Raw genomic sequence first — 21537 nt, forward strand, 5'->3', positions numbered from 1 at the left:
TAACAAGAAGTCTGCATGTTAATTGTCATGTTTTGTTTTATCTGTGATATTATATTGTGATAAATATAAAGAGTTATAATATTTAATCAGTATGTACATCAGCACAAAGAAAGAAACAAATTTCTCAGATTTATATTGCACATAGGAAAAAACATGCTATTTTCCTGCACTGATTGTGTCCTCAAATTTTATCAGAATTGATATTGCATAAAACCTCAAATATTGGCCTGGATATTTTTGAAGACAAAGAAAATAAATATAAAACTAAAAAAAATAACATGCTTCATCAAAACCCATGAAATAGGCAATGACACCTGTAAGTAAGAACCAGATATTTCATTTGTATGTCCAAAAGATTAATATCATATAATAAAAATTAATCCAATGGAACTGTATTGATAAAAAATACAGACATAAATGTATTATTATATGGTCTGGTCAGGGTTAATTTCAAAAAATTGACTTTTAAAAAATTGTCTTGTTTTGTGAAGATCAGTGAGTCTTTGAATGGCACTTAATGGAGAATGGAATTAATCACAGCATCTAAGTTCTCTTAAGTTATCACCTTACTTCAATTAACAAACATTGAACTTGCCAACTGTTGTTGGCTTTCCTCTCATACCTCATTTGGTGCCAATTTCAATTTGTCTCGTGCTCAAATGGATGGGTGCATGACAGATATCCTCTTGCATACTTTAGAAGTGATTCAGCTCAATAGGTTTGTCTTTTTGTATCATATCACAGAGCACTGAAATTGTCAAAATTTGCAGGATATTTACTCCTGTTAGCTTTTATGCAGTGAACAAACATGGTTTGAAATACAGTTATGAAAAATACAGGGCAAAACTACAGACAAAATCAGTGGCTTAATGCTTTCTTTTCCCATTACAAACTTCACCCTGCAGGTTAAAATAATGAGATCAGAGTGTGCAGAAAGGATATTACATTCCCATTTGAAAAAGTGCTGAACTGCTGTAGGGTCAGAAGGCTCTGAAGAGGGATCTGGACAGGCTGGAACAATGGGCTGAAGCCACCTGTCTGAGGTTCAACAAAACCGTGTCTGGTCCTGCTCTTGGGTCACAATGACCCCTGGTAGCACCACAGCCTGGGATAAGAGTGACTAGAAAGCTTCTCAGCAGAAAAGGTTCTGGGGGTGCTGATCAACAGTGGCTGGACATGAACAAGATGTGCCCAGGTGGCCAAAAAGGTCAGTGACATCCTTGCCTGTGTCAGCACTGGTGTGGCCAGCAGGACCAAGATTGTGCCCCTGTACTCAGCAATGATGAGGCCTCACCTCAAAAACTGTGCTTAGTTTTGGGCCACTCGTGACAAGAAAAACATTGAGATGCTGGATATAGTCCAGAGAAGGGCAACAGAGGTGGGTAAGGGTCTGGAGTACAATTCTGATGAGGAGCAGTTGAGGGAGTTGGAAGTGTTTAGCCTGGAGAAAAGGAGGCTGAGGAGGGACCTTATTAATATTTACAACTACTTCAAAGGAGGGTGCAGCAAGGTGGGGGTCAATATCTTCTCCCAAATAACAAGATAGAATGAGAGGAAATTGTCCCAAGTTACACCAGGGGAGACCTAAATTGGGTGTTAGGAAACAATTATGAAAAAGGTTGACAAGCATTGGAACAAGCTGCCCATGCAAGTGGTAGAGTCACCATCACTGGAGACATTTAAAGAACAATTTCCCAGAAAAGCTCTGGATGCCCCATCCCTTCAAGTGTGCAAGGCCGGGTTGGATGGTGCTTTGAGAAACCTGGTTTAGTGAAAGGTGCCTCTGGCCATGGCAGGGGGATGGAAACTTCATGATCTTTAAGGTCTCTTGCAACCCAAGCCATTCTTTGATTCCATGATGCTATGGGGTGCTTCAGGATATGGTTTAGTAGTGTGCTTGGAAATGACAAGTTTATGGTTGCCCCCAATGATCTGAAAGGTCTTTTCCAACCAAAATCATTCTATGTCTCTACTATTATTACTTCATTGAATTCCCACCAGAAATAATGTCAAGATGAAAAGGAACATGGAGAAAAATAAATTAGAGAAGCCAGAGATTAAATCATCTGCTCCCTACAGGCTTTTTCTGAAGAGAGTGAAGTCAGAAAAGGAGAAACTGAAGGAGTATTTTGCTAGTAGTAAGGGGTTGTTTTTTTTTTTTGCAATGGACTGAGAGTCTACATCTGTTCATTGGTTACATAAATTTCATTAGAAGATATGAACATCTATTTAAGTCTAAGCTAAAGACAGAATGCTTCATGATATGGGATTGAAAATTGTGGTTTCTATGGGTCTGTGGCATGAAGAGTAGGAAAGGCTGCTCTGGGCTGAGAATTGAAGAATTCTTTTTATTCAGTGTCAGCACACTGGCAAGAAATAGACATCTGATGTTCATTATTTTATTGCAGTATTTTTTACAAAGAAAGCAAATTACTTTATATAGTATAGTGCATCCAGCAACGTTCTTGCCTAGAACTGGTAGGATGGAGTCTGGGGAAGGATTTGTTCTAATATGACAGAGTCCAAGGCATCAAAAGCTTGATGCAAAGCTCTGTAAGAATTTTTGAAGGAAGTTCATCTGAGAGAATGTTCCTTCCACAAAGTGGTTACCATACATCTCAGGGGATGTGCAATTGAGAGCAGGATGCCTGTTCTCAGCTTGTGGAGCTGGCAGACCACTTCTGCAGTGACACAAATCCAGGGCAACCTTGGAGAAACACAGCATGAACATACATTTTAGGAATGACTGAGTGGGAGTACAGGGTTTAACCACACCCACCCTCTGTATTTTAAGTCATCAATCTGAAAACACCCAAAAAAAAGCAAAGCAAGGGCCATGAAATTCAAAAAGTTCAGTAAAGATTTAGATTCCCTAAGTTTTAATTCAAGCTGACAGATCAAGAAATTCCTACTGGCTTGTGTGCTATAGCAATAAAACCATTACTCATGCAACAGGCAGAGGTTTGGTAGCGAAGCTTGCTTCTTGCATCATATTTCAAGTGCAATTTTTTTAGGCAAAACCAAGTTCCCTGTATGGCAGTTGGCTGCATTAAGTAAGGATTGCCCAGTGTCAATACTATAAAGGTATCTGGGCACCCACAGAGCTGCTGTTATGGCTCTGGACTTGATCATTTGCTGCAGGGTTTGGTGCTCTCATTCTGACACCCCGTGACTCAAATCACCTCAAGTAAACTGAGATCGTTTCATGGGGTTCTGGGAAGACTGAATGCCTGACCTTCATTTCCAGGTTGCTGGTGATGATTTCATCAGCTCTCTGTGCCACACAGGGCTCATTTGCTCTCTGACTACACTCAGACCCAACCCACAGGTTACTGTCCAGGCGGGACTCTGTTTATTGCAGGGTAAGGTGCACCGAGATGTTTTTCCTTGTTGGAGTGAGAGAGAGATTACTCTGTGTTTAGCTGTGCTGCTCTCAGCAGCATGGACAGAGAGGGAAGGTCAGAGCATAAGATTATCTGAAACAGGGCTGCCCTCAGATACGTGTTCATTGCCAGGGCCTGTCAGTAAGGATTAAACGCTGTTAGCATGGCACTTTGCACAGCTGCTTGAACTAAGTGTCATCTCATCTATGGCTTTTGGGGAAGATGTGGAGAACTCCAGCAGGGAAAATAAATGTCTGTGGCATTCACTGAGGAAATGTTACTTTTGGTTAAACTCTCCTGACCTGAGCGGAGCTTTGATTTCAGCCTTGATCACTTGGCTCTGTTATTTTGCTTAGCAGACTGAGAAGCTGGTTTCTTTAGGATTCCTCTTTTAGGAGACCTCACCCCTAGCCAACATGAAATTAGCTTTGGAAATCTATCTTTAAAAATCTGAAGTAGCTGAGATTGCTCAGATTCCTTCCAATGGCAAACTTGCAATAAAATATTTCTCTCAGCAGAGCTCCAATTGCCGGAAAAATTTTCAGTGACCTTGTAGGCCCAAACGTCATTTCTCCAGGCAAGTGTATTCACTGGCACAAAGAATGCCAGAAAAATAGGTATTATATACTCTGCATCATCAGTTAGACATACACTGTTGTCAATTTTAATATTCAATTTTTGCTGAACAGAGAAAGAAGGTGATTAGGTAGTACAATGAGATGCAGTAGATACACCGGTTCTTCTTGTGTTTCAACAAATAAGAAGTTTTAGTAGGGATAAGTGAAATAACTCAATCACCTGTTTACTTTCTGATTCCTTCAGATAGCAAAATGCATCCATATGTTAGTGGTTAAGGTACCAGAGACTTTGGTATTCCAAGAACATCAACATAAGGAAAAAATAGGCCAGGAACTAGGCAGTGTAGTTTCCTTCCTTATTTTTATATTATCTCTTTTAATTTGACAACTGCATAGCTACACCCAGAGAAGTAGTAATTATATCCAGAACCCAAAGAGGTCCATCATAACATGAAAATGTTGTGACATCATAGTCCTTGGTTAGGGAAATTATAATGATGGCAGAGGTTAAAGCCACAATGTAGGACAGGAAGAGAAAGGGAAGAGCCTTAGAGGAGAGTTTCTTGCTCAAAAAGAGCACAAAACTCTCCCATTTTGAAGGAGAATTTTCACAAGGTAAGTCACCTTACTTTTAAAATGTTTTTTTGCACGGGGATGTTTTTGTAAATGTTTTTCAATTGGTTTCAATTGGTTTAAAACCACTTATGGGTGAGGTAGAGGAGAGGAAATAATGAGAAACAAATTCAGTGGAAAAACAAGTGTTGATGGTGTGACAAGGCAATGAAGTAAATTTATGAACTGACTTGATCATGGATATTAGCACCTCCTTTCCTTCCAATGTGAGTCAGAATGAACATAAACATCACAGCTACATGGAAAAATGTACCATGGGGTGGGGGGTGGGGAGAGGAGCAAAGGACAATTAAAGAAACCCTTAGTTTTTTGCAAGTTTTTTTTTACATTTTTTTAATATTTACTAAGAACAAAACCACAAACTGTTGAAATAGCTTTCCCATTTCTCTTCTGACTGGAAGAAGAAAATAAGAGGACTAAACACAGTTTGTGACACACTAGTAAATTTTAAAGATAAATGTGTTATTTTTCCTATAGATATACCAATGAGCCAGGATCTTCTATGCTGTGAATTGTATTATGACAGGACAGAAGTACTTTGTATCATATTTTATTAACTTTTCAAATATTTTTGGATTGATAGAGGAAATGTTCTTCTTTACCAAATGTGATACACTGTAACATTTGCACAAGCAAATTCACGTCTTCTATCTTTTTTGTCCTTTTCTGTGGAAAGAGAAGACACCTTTATGAAGATGTTAGTAATACAAATCATTTGTCATGGGATTTTCTGAGAGAACCATGTCACCTCCAGAAATAACAGAATATGCTGAGTTAGAAGGCTGCTATTTCAGTGGTGAATTAGATGTCCCCTTTGTTTTTCATTTTAAGGAGCTAAACTTAATTTGATAAGTTTTAAACACTGATGGACATAGATCATTTCACTATGAGTTCCTCAGACAAATCTTAGATTTCAATTGTCTCAGCCATGTGCTTGTTCCTTTGTGCAATATAACAACCTTGTTTCTGTAAGTTCATTGGAACTGACAAATAACGAAGGGAGCTTGAATTCCAAAGCACAGTCAAAATTTGCTTTATACCCATGACTAATGTCAAATCTGAACTCTATCTAATAGAAATATTGAGTAACCTTGTGTTGATCTCTTCTTGATGCCAGCTATGACTTTTTATAATAGCTGAGGTCAGATCACTATCCATGATGTGTATGCTCTCCTCACAGAATTTCCTTTGGTAAGGAACTAAGGAAGAATCCCACTTCTAGTTCAGGCTGGCCTGAATGCAAGGAAGTTAAAAATGTTGTACACATCCTGATATTTAATGGACCTCAAGGCTAGAATTCAACAGGGCTTAATTATTAAACTGGGATACATCCAGATACTTTCATCTATACATAATTCTAAGATTTTTTTTTTTATCAAATATTTTTTAAAGTATAAAATGTAGACATGTGGGTAGCAGAATATGCAATGAAAAATTTTTATCACTATCTTAGCCCACATGAGGACTTCCCCCAAAATATGTTCTTAGAAAAAGAACAAGCAGACCCAGCTATGATTAGATTTTTCTTCATAAGAGCAGAAAATTGCATGATGTAAATATTGTTTTTATTGTACAGATGTGCTGTAACAAAGAAAAATGCATGCAATATTACATTTTCTCTACTAAAAAATGAAAAAAGTTACAATAAAAAAGAGTAATCCTTAGCCTGTGTTATATAAACTTAAAGAAATGGTAATCAACCTTGATGCGTGACTAAGGCACACATCTGTCTGTATGATTTATGACAGAATACAATCAGAGAATAAACTGTTCTTTTCTTAAAAAAAAAAAATCCTCCCTGTAAGAGGATATTCTGCTCTACAATGAAGCATAGATTTTTTTTTCCCATATTTTCTTTTTCACTCAGAGTTGTTATTATATGTCTACTATCTGTAGTTTCTGGGCAGTCATTATAGAAATTCCTACCAGTCTCTTCTATATAGAAGCTCAGAGTTGTTCATGAGCAGAGAAATGATTCAACCTATTTTATTACAAAAGAAGGAGCTAGCTTCTTCCTAAAAAATGTAATTATAATTCTGAATTAAATTTCAAGGAAATAAAATATCTTTTTTATTTCTATTAAAATGATTAGTGTATGAAAATAAGGCAAGATATTTTCATTATTATAATACATTTTTAATGCTTCTTAGTTCTAAATAGGACATTTCAAAGGGCTAAAAAGGGTTGCAGCTTCATGTTTATTTGATAAAGTTTCCAAGAAAATATCAGCCATAGTAAAGACAACATGGACATTATCAGTACTGGAATTTAATGGAGACCACCTTATTAAACTGTCACAAGGAGATTAATTATACAGCATCGCTTGAGTTAGAACAGAAGGGTTGGATACCCTTACATTGAATCCAGTGACAAGTTTTCCACTATATTCAAGAGTAAATTAATAAGTAATTTAACGTTTTCCAATGGCCTGCAGTCTTATTATCAACTTAAATTTAAATCAAGGTCATTAATGTGGGTTGAAACTATTACTGAAACTTTTTTTACCATCCCTGCAGCACAGGAAATAACATGGTATGATAGCAGAATATTCCACTGAATTAAAAACACAAACCCACTCAGTGAAGAACTTAAAATCTTTTCCCCAGTGTTGCTTTTTGTTTACAGTTGAAATGAATCACTTTCAAAGGTATATCTCACCAAGTCAATTTATGCTACTGGTGGTGGCTGGACCCGACAAACTGGCTGGCAGGGAGTTTGGATAAAAGAGACTCCCGTGCAAAGTCTCTGGATCCCTGCCTCAGGGAGGAAGCAAAGTGTGCTTATGTATTTGTCACATTTAATGGCCTTTACAGAAGGAAATTGCGTGTTCTATGACATCTATTGGCAGGAAAGGTGACTTAATAAAGAAAGGGAATATCTTGCATTAGTGAGAACAGAGTGGTCAAGTAGTAATTCTACAGTCATGACAAAGTTATGCGATGATGTTTACACAAAACTGGATTTAGATGGGCCTGGAGGAAGCTTAAAAAGAGTGGGAGGCAAGGGGGATGGATTCAGGCCCTGCCTCTGCTTCAAGTCAAATACCTCATAGCATTAGGTTATGTTAATCTACAGTTGTATCTGCTTCTGCATCTCTTTCACTCATCCTGCAAAATTTTACACAGAGAGATCAGAAATGTCTTAAGAAATTTTGCATATGGAAGTAATGAATTCAACAGAATTCAACAGAATCACTGGGTTGGCAGAGACCTCCAAGATCGTTGAATCCAACACATGCCCTAACACCTCAACTAGACAATGGCACTGAGTGCCACATCCAGGCTTTTTTTAAACACTTCCAGGGATGGTGACTCCAGCACCTCCCCAGGCAGAACATTCCAGTACTTTGTTATTCTTCCCATGACAAACTTTTTCCTAATATCCAACCTATATTTCCTTTGGTACAGTTTAAGTCCTCTCTTTCTGTCAGCTGCTGCCTGGAGAAAGAGGCCAACCCCCACCTGACCACAGCCACCTTTCAGAGAGTTACAGAGAGTGATAAAGTCACCCTGAGTCTCCTTTTCTCCAGGCTAAACAATCCCAGCTCCCTCAGCTGTTCCTCACAGGGTTTGTGTTCCCAGCCCCTCACCAGCCTTGTTTCCTCCTCTGGATGCACTCAAGCGTCTCAATGTCCTTCCCAAACTGAGGGACCAGAATTGGTTGCTCCTCTCAATGTAATTTTATTAAGAAGGCATAAACCAAAAGAGATCAAAAGAGACTATTTATCACAATAAATTATTTTTCTATATAACACCAGAAAATAAATGTTAAAATACTTAAACAAAAGACATCTGTTTAGAAACTACTCTCTAGCCTTTTAAAATCTGTAACATATCATTGGAGAAGATTTTTACTTCTTCGTCTATCTCCAAATTCTATTATTTGCCACTGTACTGAAATGGCATAAAATTTATACCAGAATGACAAGACAATGGCATTATTGATGACTCTATTTCCTTCCCAAATACCAGAAAATCATCACATCTTAAAAAGAGGAGAAATGTGTGTATATCTGAATAGTAAAGATGTAGTAGTAGAGAGAGTAATACAGGGTTTACAGGTAGCAGTGGCAGCGATTTTAAAAATATGAATTAGACACAGAATGCCAGATTCTGAAAAGTCTAAATTGCTCAATTGTAAGAGAGGGCTACTGCCAGTGCCAAAATATCAAGTAGAGTGAAGACCTCTGTCCAAGGATATTTCAAAACCTATTACAGTCAATTTAGACTCTACTGATAAAAGAAACTTCCAATTGTGCCTCATCTCCATAGCAATCTCGCTTGAGTGAGTTCAGGGAATGAAGCTCATAGAACCATCTCATTCACTTTGAGTCAGATTTGGGAAATGCACAACATTGCTCCACAGCAATCCAAAGGCAGAAGGAATATAGCTCCTCATGGACTCAAACATGGCAACTTGCTCCTGTGCCATTAGATTTTTCCTTTTATTTTTTTTTTTCCTTTCATTTTTCTAATTTTCTTTTTCTTTTCTTTTCTTTTCTTTTCTTTTCTTTTCTTTTCTTTTCTTTTCTTTTCTTTTCTTTTCTTTTCTTTTCTTTTCTTTTCTTTTCTTTTCTTTTCTTTTCTTTTCTTTTCTTTTCTTTTCTTTTCTTTTCTTTTCTTTTCTTTTCTTTTCTTTTCTTTTCTTTTCTTTTCTTTTCTTTTCTTTTTCTTTTTCTTTTTCTTTTTTTTAATGCATCTAGAACATAAAACAGGTTTTTATATTCTTAGAAGACCACCCATGAAGTTTCCTCTTTCACTTTTACAAAGATGTTTTTTATTGGGAATAATATGTTTGTCCTTACATGTACCAGCCAGAAAAAGCTTTGATTAATAAGTTCAGTTCTGAAAATGCTTGTGTTCATTTTCACCAGTAAGTTCTAAGACAAGGAAGTGCTTCTACATCTCTTTCCCTGCTGGTGGGTTGCCAAAAATTTATGCACACACAGAGCAGTATGCATAATATAGCTTCTGAGAATGTTTATGTCAACTGGAGACCACAAAACCTGATTAGCAGGAATTCTATATACTTTCTCCAAACACAAACTGAGACTTTGCCCTTCTGTGAGTCTAATTTTGAAAAGCCATGTTTTTAGAAAAACACCTTTTCAGGTGACTTGTGGAGTAAAAATGATATATACAATAACATGCTATTTCTCCATTATTAGAGTACTTGCATTCAAATGCTATCACTCTTCATGTAATTATTATGTCTGGCATAAAGTTTATATTTGCAGAAGACAAAACTATACTTTACATAACTTTCTATCTCCTAAAAAAAAAAGACTTGGAGAAAGCTCACAGATCTTAGGTGAAGGAAATTAAAGTGAGCTGGTTTGAAGTCTCCCTCTTGACCAGTATAGTTTTCAGATCAAGATCATGTTCCCAGTCAGCAAAGGGATTCCTGTTAGCTGGGACAAAACTACTTTTCCATTTTCTCCATATTTGTTCTCTGCTTTTTTGAGAAGTCCATGCTACAAACTCAGTCTTCCTTCTCATGCTTCTTCCATCAACCCAGAGAACTTCTCTGAGCTTGTGGCAGAGGTACAGACTCCCTCATTCACTGTCAGGAAACACTATCTCCTTCCAGGGGCTCCTGTCTCATCTCAAGCTCAGTACTTCAGACAATGTGAGCTCGTGGGATTCTCCCATAGTTATCACTAAGACCTTTCAATTATACATTGTATATAAAATATGATGATCATGGAATGAAAAAATAAAAGTTCAAACAAGGAAGAGATGTTTCATCCAAATTTATTTATTTCAAGTGTGTATGAGCCCACTAATAAAAGAGCTACCAAAACTAACACTTCATATGTGGAGTATTCCACAGTTGAAATTTACCTAGTGAAGTGTATCTGAAATATCTGCTTAATTTAAAATTGCTGTATGTCTGCAAAAACTCATGGCTGAACAATTTATTTCCAAATTGGACTTTCAATTGAGTAAAAGCTAATCACATCCACAAAAAAGTTCCTCTCTGCTCTCTCTCTTCTTTTTGTCTTGTAAGAAATAATAAAGTGAACAGAATTTCCTATTAAATTTTTTGCTGCTTCAACAGGGTGGTCTACTCCTTTCAGTCTAGAGAAGTTGTTAGGGGTGCAGGGAGCTAGAACTGGACTTGGCTGCTCATATTTGATTATCAGAGCCAGCTGGAAAGAGGTCAAACGGTGTCTATAAAGGACTGAGAAACCTTAGCTGTAAAAAACAGCAGGAGGTAGTTTGGCTCCTGTGATTGGCCCTGAAGTTGTGGGAGCATGCAAGGAAAAAGCAGTGAGGATCCTACAAAGTTTTTAATAAAGATTAGTTTCCCTTTCCACACACTTGTATGTGTACATGTGGGTGCGCGGGTTGATCTTCACATCGCCATACCTGAGACATTAAAGATCTTGTGAAGTAAAATATCTGAAAGAGGTACAAGAATGTTGCCAGTCAGTCCTGGCAAGATGACTGGGAAAGATGAAAATCAGTGGTACTTGTTCCATTTATTACTGGGATGTTTATATATTAGAAAGAAGCTCATGCACCAGCAATCTTAATTGCACAAGGGATTAATAATGTTGGGCGCTTAAACTCTCTATGCCCCTCCTGAGAATCTTAAAAAAGCCTGACCTTTTCTTTTTTTTATGTATTTTCTGTGATGCTAAAAAGTCAGTTTAAAAAAAGAGGAAAAACAAATCTCAACACTAAATAATTCAATTTATTTAACGGGGTTTTTGTGGCTTAGAGATAAACTGCAGACCTTTTCCACAACTGATTTTAAAAAGCAGAGTCTTTTTAACACTGAGTTTTAACCAGAAACTTTTGTATGGAGAATTTTCTTTTGGCCAGATTATAAAAACATAAAAAAACATAAAAATGCTATTATATCTCAGGAAAATGTTGATAGAGCTGTGACAGAAGCATCACAATAATAATATTTCATTATCACTCAAATCCTGCTATAATTAAGAATATGCTTTATTCAGCTGTTGCATGCTTAAATCAATAGTTTAGTTAACTGCATACAAATTGCAGGAAATAGAGAAACTTTGAATATGAAGTGGTTTAAAACCAGTTTATTTTGGGATGGGTGCTGTACAGGATTAGCAGGATGATTACAGAGTTTGTATAGTGACTAGGAAAACTCCAGCAGACTTGCAATGATGTTTAGTACTCAGGACACTCTCTGGGATGTTTTTTTTCCCAAATAATGGATTAGAATCAGTTTAAGAAAAGATAAAACATAAGAATTTATAGAGGTATCTTTTATGGCTTCTGTATCAGTTTACTTCTGAAGTGGTCTCTGTTAGCCTCCTCACATCTAGGGTTGTTAGGTTCCATGGTTTTGCATCAAATTTGGGTCATATTTCCACAATCCACTGAAATATCTTTCTTCACTGGGTTTTGTCCAGGGCAGAATAAGGTCTGAAATTTGTCTCTAGCCTGTAAAGAACACCAGTAGGAAAGGAGAGAAAAAAAATAATTTACTTCCAAAGAGTAAATCAGCAGCTATTGTTCCCTTTAACAGATTAAGTAATTTATTTAATTTTGAATCACTGACAGTCAAGGCTGCAGATCAACACTTTTATTTTTGAGATACTGAAATATTTTTTCCTATTTACTTCCATTGTGTGTATTGGCTTCTGTTTGACAATTGACTTGGGCAAGATCTCAGCACTGATTTCTTCCACTGGATGAGTTTTTCTACCATCTCTTTAAAACTAGAGGCTAGAATGTCTCTCAGCAAACTTCTTATAATACATTTGCACAAGAAAATTGTCCTGTAATGTCATTTGTTTCTTCCTTATTTTAAAATATTGTAGCATATTTCCTCCTGTGTCAATCACACTTAGGAAGCCAGAGCATTTCAGTGAAACTGTAAATCATGATCCAAATATAGAAACTTTTTTTGAAAAAGTTTCAAAACCCTAACAAACAAGACCTTGCCTAATTTTACGTGAGAATGTTGCTAGCTGATTTGCCAAGGAATGTTAGGCATTGTGCAAGCACATATTAAAATACAAACTGTATCCTCGAAATCTGTATGATCCCATAGCATCTGCCATCAGAAATATAACAAAATTAACTGACACAGTCCATGTGTTCCAAACAGAAATCTTTAATTTTAAATGTTCCATGAGTCAACTGTAGATCCAACTGGGTTTAATTCCATTTGGACTTGATCTTCATGGATACATTCCATACAGAGAATATTGAAAAGCATTTTTCTCTGCTCATCCATGGCCCTGTCACTCTCAAGCATTTTGACAACCAGGGTGTTTTCTAGGTCCTGGAGCAGGAAAACACATCCCAGGGTGTCTGTTCATGTGATAAGCATCACAGTGCTAAGTTTGTGCCAGTGCCTGAAAAGTCCATTTATGTGAGCAAATTTCTTGTTAATTAGTTAGAGAATTCCTTAAATATCTTTTCATTTACCTTATCTTCTTGCACATTTTCAGGTTAAAAATAAAAAAGAGAAGACTGGATGGAGAATAAACATTCATATATTTGTAGAAAGGTCAATGATTTGTGTTTTTCCAGTCAAGTGTGTCTCTTTTTCAGCTGAAGTTTGAAGTTAACTGCTCTGAACTACTACAGTTTGAACTTTCTGATCAACTTCCTTCGCTGGAGTTTGTCTTTGTGGATGCCCACATACGTGTCTGGTTATTAAAGTCCAAAAAGTGCCCAGAGTTCTGTGTGGCCCCCAGGCATTCTGTGTTGCAGTTCTGGCTACTGGCAAAGCAGGTTCCGTGGTCCTGCTGGCTGCCTCTGCCATGGGGTTGTGCCTGCAGGACTGCACTGCTGAAAACCTGCATGTCCCCCTCCAAAAGAACGTCCTCTCTCTCCCTGACTGGTTCCTGGGAGAGATTAACTGAGTGGGACATAGTAAAACTGCACTGTAATATTTCAAAAAGTGAAACGAATTTATTTCAATATTATCAATCTAGGCTTGCCTTTATGAGGAGATGTAACTCCATTCCAATGAAATCAATGGATTTAGAAGTGTGGGGTGGGGGGATGGAGGAGGTTAATTTGGTTTGGTTTATTTATTTATTTATTTTTGTCCATTAATGAGACAATCCTAACAAACTCCAGTTACAAACCAAGGTCACTTCATAACAGCAAAAAATGCTGATACTTGATAAAAGTGCAATATGACTGTGTTTCAACACAAGACCCCTGCCATACATTTTCCCAAATCTTATTGAATTTAGAATGGTCTGTATTACATAGTCAAGACTTTGGATGCTTTAATGCAATGCTGTGGTAGTTGATTATGTTCTTATTTACTGTTCAGAAATAGGTAAGCTTTTATGTGGGTTTTTTGCAAACAGGTTGTATTTTTTAAACATAAAATTATTTTCCTTTAGGAGTATCAAAAGAGACATCAATCAAACTGGATAATTTTACTTTGACCATTAAATACTTGTGGCTGTGTGAGGTAAGGTCTCTTGTTCTTTTTATTTTATTTTTTTTCCCTTTTTGGCAAGAACTTAAATAAGTTAAAGCTAACAGTTCCTTCCTATTTATTTCCCAGGGATTAAGAATTCTGTGCAAATTTAATATGTTCCCTAAAGAGCCTAAGTAGTACTCTAAAATTAATGTAAAGGATTTGAATTTTGGTTTTGTTTAATTTTCTGTTAAAACCACAGCTAGATGTTCATCGAGACACTGCTGATCTGATGGAGACAGATAGATACTATGCTTGTAATAAGGCCCAGGTAAAGCCCATGATGTGCCCTATAGTTTTGGTCCTTGGTTTGTGTCCTGGCAATGTTGAGCCTGCTTGCTGAGGTGGGACCTGGCACAACAGTGCATTTTGATTTATTTGGGAAATTTCAGTGGATGGCCACACCAGGGCCTTTTCTCCTAGGGAGCTGGGAATTGAGACTGGTATTTCTGCCTCTGGGTCAGCCATGTGCATCTCTGGAAAGTGTGATAGGATGGTAAATACACAACTGCTCTGAACTGTAAATGTTGTTTTCATACCCAGTAGGCTTCTTGTTCTAGAAGAAGCATCATTTACAAGAGACCACTCTTGCAGGTTCAGCTTTTAGCTGGATACTTGAATGTCTGAAACAGCTTCGGGTACAAGAGCTCACTTACTGCACCTATTATTGATTTGACCAGCACAAATTTTTAAAACAAAACTTCAGATGGGAAAGGAAATCCATGACAGCAGTGCTCTTGTGGTTTTTAATGCTCTCTTTTTTGTAGGAATTGTGACTGACCATGGGGTAATTTTCCTTGTGTGAACTCTGGAGTAGCTACAATCACTATTTCTATAGGCTCTTCTCACAGAGGTTGTCTTTGAGCACTGGTTTTATTGAGATATTCTGAATTCTTTTTGGAGCTGCCTCTTTTTACCTAATTACACTGTGCTTGTTGTACAGATGCAACTTGATATTAAATGGTGCAAACACTTGTTTAGAGTTGCATCACTCCAGTATATGCTTCCATGAAAACACTAAAGCACTTCACTGTTTCCTTGGAGAATTTTTTTTCCCACTCCATGTCAGCTGTTGCATATGGAGCAAGGTACACAAAGGTCTTCTCCTATTTCTGTCCTTTACCCCTGGAGTTACATTCACAGTGGGGGGAAAAGGGAGAGAAGATTTCTCCCTCCCTTACACAACCAAGCAAGAGTTATGATAATTTAGCCCTAAGTGTTTAAGCCATGCTCCAGTGCTGCTGAATCTGAGTTTGGCATCATTTGAAGGAGCTTGTTGGAGTGTGAAAGGCAGTGACGTGGATATGATTAAAAAGTATTGAAAAATTATAGACCACACTGCAAGAGGCCTTTATTCAGGTGGATGAGGTCAAGGCAGGTTAATACACAAGGAACATTTTTGTAGCTAATGTCTGTGTACGTCAGGCAAAGGCATATTAAGAGTTGTTTCATCGGGTGTATCCTCTCCTTCACCTTACTGGCCAGACTACAATTGACAGAATAAATTTTGCAGTAATAGAAGTTGATCTCCCTATTCATAATTTTAGAAGGGATTGCTTCTGCTGATACATAACCTGTACTTAGTTCTCTCTATTCTCTGTCTTTGATATAAGTATTTCATTTCTGGCCAGCTGAGAAGATGAACAATAGCAGAGAAGAAAAATTAAAAGTGGGGTATAAGACATAATCCCACAGAAAACACAGATGACTAAAGTTTGAAAGGTATGATAAACTTTAATGGGGTTCCTGCTTTCTTGAGCAACTATTTCCATTTCTTAATTGAGCCTATTAAAAGTGTAGTATGAAGGTTTTACTTTGGGTTCATTTAAAAGTAAAAGCAGTATGTTAGCAAGTGGCAAACTTCCAAGATAACCACACACTTTAGGATGGGATGAATGTCATTTCCAACACTCTGGAACTAAGAATGACCCCAATTTATAGATATTTTTTGATTCTCAATAATATTTTAGTCCCATTTTCATGGCTGCATCCCAGACTATAGATGGAAGCTAAGTATCTGTTTTCTTTTTTTGGCAAACGGTGATGTCCTGATTTTTCCAATCTAAATTGCCCTCCAGGGCACTAATAAAACAAGTCATGGCTCACAAAGTAAATTTCCTGTGTACTAATTGAAAACGGTTTCAAATTTATTAAGGTTTCAATCATCTTCCCAAGATCTTATGCTTGCACTCATGGTCCTCAATCTGACTGTTAATATATTTACCTGAAATGGGAAAGAAGTATTAAAGATACTTCTCAGGTATTTAAAATGAGGTGGGGGTGAAGGGGGAATGAAAATAACAATAACAGAAAACCACACATATCATATTTTTGAATGTGGTTTTAGACAACATCTGAAACTAAGCACTCATTCTCATGAAATATTTGGGTTTATTGTACTTGCCAAAACGTTCCCTATACGTGTTCCCAGACACTGGCTGTAATGCATGATCTACCAGGATTTGTTGCTAGACCTCATTCTAAGGTGGTAGAAAAGGCAGGAAAGCCACAACACTGGTTTCTTCTTTTTTGCTAGTTTTTCTCTGTCATTGCTGTGCAAACTGCAGGAGACAGAGAGGGAGAAGGGCTGTTGAAATGTCCCAGCTTTCTCCCCTTGCAACCACATCACAAAGAAGTGTAAGCGCTATGCAAACCGTCCCACAGCAACCCGCAGGGAGCCTTCTGCCCTGGGCTTCCTCTCTCCAAAATACTGTACTGGGAGGGAAGGCACTTGTCAGATTTTCTGGCACCACATTTCATAGCAGAGCTCCTCTAGCAAGGGAACCACAACCCCTTGTGCAGACTGAATTAATAACATGACAAGAGCATTTGGCCTCCATGTGGATGAGGGCTGGCTGGAAAACTAGAACTCAGGCTTCTGAAAGATTTCAGGGTTTAGAAGTTTGTTTTATTTCCTTCATCATGCTAAATCAAATTGTTTAAAGGGAAAACAGGGTAGGAAAAAAATTCCTCAACCCCTATGGCCTAATTTTCCTAAAAACACTGATATATTAATGTTCTAAAATAGCTCAGTTGTAATGAAGATCACCTCTGATTAAAAAGCAAAACAAAACTCTATTTCTCTCATGTCTCCAATAAAAACCAGGATAAAATCAGTCTCTTTTCATTGTTTTTATTGTAATTGTTTTGGCTTGTGCAAATACTTAAATATTGGAAAATAGACCCGATGGCTTGATGGGGATATAAAAATGAAATTTCTGTGGGCAACTATCTGTGTCTCAGGGAATGTGGGAGACCATGGCTCAAATCTCATCCATTTTCTTGGTTCATGGTCATCCCTCAAGAAGAGGACAGTGAAGTAAAACCCTGTTTATGAAGTGTCTCCAAGCACGTCACTCTGTGCACTCTACATCCTTGGAGAGATACAGTCTTTCTGATTGTCATGGTGTATTTATACAAAATTATCTTCACTGGACCATGACACACATTAATTCTCTATCCTCATGTTTTGTCTAAGTGAAAATACAGTCAAGGCAAGCGTACTCCTTTGGGATAGTCTGTGATGGATCTATCTGAGAAAAGTTTCAAACACAAATCTCAAATCTATTCATTTTCATTAGAAGCAATAATAAAAAAATGTTCTAGCAAATCATAATTTTTGGATAGGAAATGGACTTTCCTGGAGTAGTCCCATCCACCTGTAATGTAGATGGCCTTTGTTCAGGGTGTGCATCCTGAAAGTTTCATGGAACAGCAGTAAATCCTCCTGAGGTGGGTTCCAGCAGGAACCAGGTGTGTGTTTGTGCCACTGTGCCCACTGTACCTTTCACCCACCCTGCCTTTCCCCTTCCAGAACAAGGAGCATTCAGTCCCCCACCCCTGCTTTGCTTGGCTCCCATTCTAAACACTGTGACTTCCCTCTGCTTACAGAGGTGTGCTCTCTGCTAGTATACTGAAGGGACTGCTTTAATGTCTGATAGCTATTTCATCCAGCCACAGTTTCTCTGTCAAGACTCATGTTCATGGCAGAGACAGCAGAAGAGCAGATGAGCAGCAGTTGCAATGCTATAAACTAATTCCCAGATGTAGAAGAGTCTAGTTGTAATGGCTGTACTGTACATGTGGAAATTAAGTCTAAACATACTGCAGTCCCCATTCACTTGTGAGCCAATTAAAATGTCACTCATGACAGCAGCATAGTAGATACTGTGTTTCTCCTTCTGTTCTCTTGTATGCATATCATCTTGGTATGTTCATGATAATTTATGAGAAAAAAGATAATATAGATATTTCACCATCATATGCATTGGCTATGCTTAGTACAGTACTACACTTAATTCCAAGAACTTTAAGAGACACAAATTGAACTCCAGCAAAAACAATTCTTTTCAAACTGTTCTAAGCAGAAGTTGCACTTTTTCAGTTTTACATATTCATATTTTCCTATAAAGCTGCAGTAGATAATTTATCATTTTACTAATGTTATAATATATAATCCATGTTTTATGCAGATGCATCTTTTTCTTGGCAGACTTGTACTCCATGATCCCAGTCAGAATCATGATGTGATTATGAAATCTGTCAATAGTCAGATAATGTCTAATGAAAAAAATCTTGACATCCATTCTGTAAATTCCTTCAGATATGTGCCTTTTTTTGAAAGTTTTGCAGTCATAGCAAAAATATATTTTGTTCTAGTAGACAGTTTATACTGAGATGATAACATGTCTGATTTTCAGCTTTATTTCTCATCAGTATGAGATAGTAAAATATCTTCAAAGTTAGCATAAATTAGGTCTGCTTTTGTACCATTTGCAGTGATGGAAGAGAATAAAGCTAGTTGCTGCTTGGAGATTTTTAATTAAAAAATCCTAATGTTAAAAACTCAGTCCTCTAACACATGCTATTTTACCTTCAGAGAAAGTAGCATTTTCAGTTCTCCTTTGCAAATATTCAGTTTTCTCATTATCTTTCCCATGAGAAAGAGCTGGGAAAGAACATTAATTTAGAGGGCACTGAGGCTGAGGCAAGAAAGGGTCACAGAATCACTGTCCTCCATAGTACCATGCATTGATGAGCAGGGCTGCTGTATTTAGTGACAGACCTTTATCTTTCAGTGAAGTTTAGCTTTATAAGCAAGCTCGTATTTTCTTTGCCATTAGAAGGGAAGAATTCTTACACCAAAGCCATAGTCACCGTTCCCTAACCTTCAGCTTATTGAAAATGCTGGAAGTTGAAGGTTTCTTTTACACTAAAGAGTCAATGACTTCTGTTTCTGAGATTTCTTCCATTTCAGAGATTTTTGATGATTTAATTTGGTTAATGAGTGACAAACTCTTGAGAAATCATTTCCTAGAATTAGCAGTCTAAGGCTCCACTGCCTGTGCTCAGAAAAAAAAAGATGTGATAATAATATGTAGATGGATAGAAATCATTGTTTTCTCTCTCCTCTTACATATCACACCTTTGCATCATTTTACTAATTTTCAAATGGATAGTGGCAAAATTAACCACATCTTTTCTTTTTCTATTTTTTTTTCCTTTCTTTTTAATTGAGGAGATATTTGTGCAAAGTGAGTTTCTGGACTAATGTGGCTCTGCAGGGAGTAGTTTAGGGGTCCTTTCATCCTGCTGCCATTCCATAAAATGTTGTTTCTCCTTCTTCCAGCTGACATTCACTTTCTACTTTTCTGGTTGTTTAGGTCACATATCTGTGGTGCAATGTTTGGTTTAGGTATGGTATTTGTTATTCCCAGGATTTGGGAAATGGAAGAAGAGTAGTGCTAATAGGAAAAGACTTTAATATTTCAGGTCATTGTGCACCATCAGATTCATTAGTGCTTCTCAGAAAACAGTTACAAGTATTTAATGTATTTGAATGGTATCTTTTTACTTCATTATAGGAGTTCATGCACCACATTTGCTTACTTTGTTCAAGTTCCTATTTCAAATCTAAATTTGCATGAACATTGACTAAATCTCATTTCTGAAGACTTTTTGAAAAGAGATGGGAAAATTACAATGACATTGAGCATTCTGAATAGCAGATGAGTTTGGTTTCATGGGTTTGCTCTAGTACCTTTTATAATTACTTAATTCAATTAGCTTCCTCAATATTATGAAATTCACTGAAGGAGAACCCCTGCTTAGATAAATAAAGAATTGAGTTTATCCCCAGATACCATAGAAAAATAGCTAGACATCACTTCAAAAGATTTTAGTATTTGGAAGCAACACTTAAGAATATTGAAAATTGCTATGAGGTCACCAGTGCATTTCTTTTCCTACAACACTTCTAGTTGTTCCAGTGGGGGTCCAGATATTTTGGAATATGAGCTCCTTACGAATGTTAATTAGAGAACACTAAAGCAAATAAGCTATACATTATCCAATTAATTTGGAGCTCTCACAAAACATTTCCCCTAAGAAAAACACACTTACCAATCCATTTAAATGTTATAATAGAGCTTTAATGATATATTAAGTGCAGTCAAAAATGTATGAAATAGCCAAAGGAAGGAGTATGTGTTCCAATTTAGAGCACAGCTTCTATAAAGTTGCTTGGAATAACTTCTGCTAGATTTATCTCCCTATTGTGTTTCGTTTTGTCTTTGCATTCCTGTGCTAGGAATTAGGCCTGAGAGGGGAAGCTAAACTTTTAGCCTAGCCAGGGGCCAAGTACCAATCAGGCTATCTGAACATTCCTCTTCTGTTAAAGGCAAACCTCACTCTAATAGAAAATCTCAGCTATGTCCCAGGACAATGCTACTTCAAAGGTCAACATGTCATTCATGTCTAAGCTTCAGGGACACAGTAAAACTGACATTCGAAACCACAAGCCACAAGGTTTCCTTGGGATTCTTTCTAACATGTAACCAGGAATGGCTGCAGAGTCACACAGTCAGAAATAAACTGTGGACTCAATGAGGACAGAGGCATCCACAAGGAAAGCAAAAGCAAGGCAATGTGTGCAACAAAAAAATGTTTCTAAAATGCCAAAAGAACATAAGTTGCTATTCTGTTCTCAATATATGGTAGCTTGATTCAAGGGGGAAATATAGATTTTTAGGAATGTCAGCATGAAGATAAACATCACACCCATAGGTCAAGGGGTTGAGGAAGAGGATATGTTCACCACATTTTCTGGCTTTCTGCCCTACCTATGAAGCTGAGCGTAGTTGTACAACAAGTTATATGTGGTTATGATAATCATATTTAGAGACATATTGGCTATTTTGTTATTTAAAAAGTACATCTGTATCTTCCCAGGAGGAAATGCAGATTTGTTTCTCAGCCAGCTGACATAGCAAAATGAAAATCTGGACTGTCCCTTACTCAGCTGCACAGACATCCTTCTCTCCCTGCCTGCTATTTTGAGACAGTGTAGGATGAATTTCGTAGCTGTTAAATTTGTGTTGACTGTTTTGAAGAACAGCTTGGATAGGTCTGTATGACTTTTTTTACTGAATTTTTGTTAAGTGCCTAATTTTTCCATTTTCAATTTTTTAGCACATTTTCTTAGTTTTACATGATTCATAATACCATAAAAA

At 37.2% G+C, this 21537-nt stretch overlaps 1 long non-coding RNA gene across 6 annotated transcripts; it reads left to right on the plus strand.

The window, feature by feature from the left end:
• The first annotated feature begins 1105 nt into the window (after positions 1-1105).
• On the plus strand, positions 1106-14749 carry LOC111923231 (uncharacterized). Of its 6 annotated transcripts, none has more exons than XR_015286093.1 (5): positions 1106-1378; positions 2002-2138; positions 13947-14017; positions 14229-14297; positions 14570-14749. It is a non-coding gene; the product is annotated as an uncharacterized LOC111923231 (long non-coding RNA). The 6 variants fall into 6 exon arrangements; XR_015286090.1 differs by having other exon boundaries at positions 14621-14749; XR_015286091.1 differs by having other exon boundaries at positions 1106-1207; positions 14621-14749.
• Positions 14750-21537: the final 6788 nt, after the last annotated feature.

The sequence above is a fragment of the Cyanistes caeruleus genome, chromosome 4, assembly GCF_971803275.1.
Source record: "Cyanistes caeruleus chromosome 4, bCyaCae1.hap1.1, whole genome shotgun sequence".
Taxonomy (NCBI): domain Eukaryota; kingdom Metazoa; phylum Chordata; class Aves; order Passeriformes; family Paridae; genus Cyanistes; species Cyanistes caeruleus.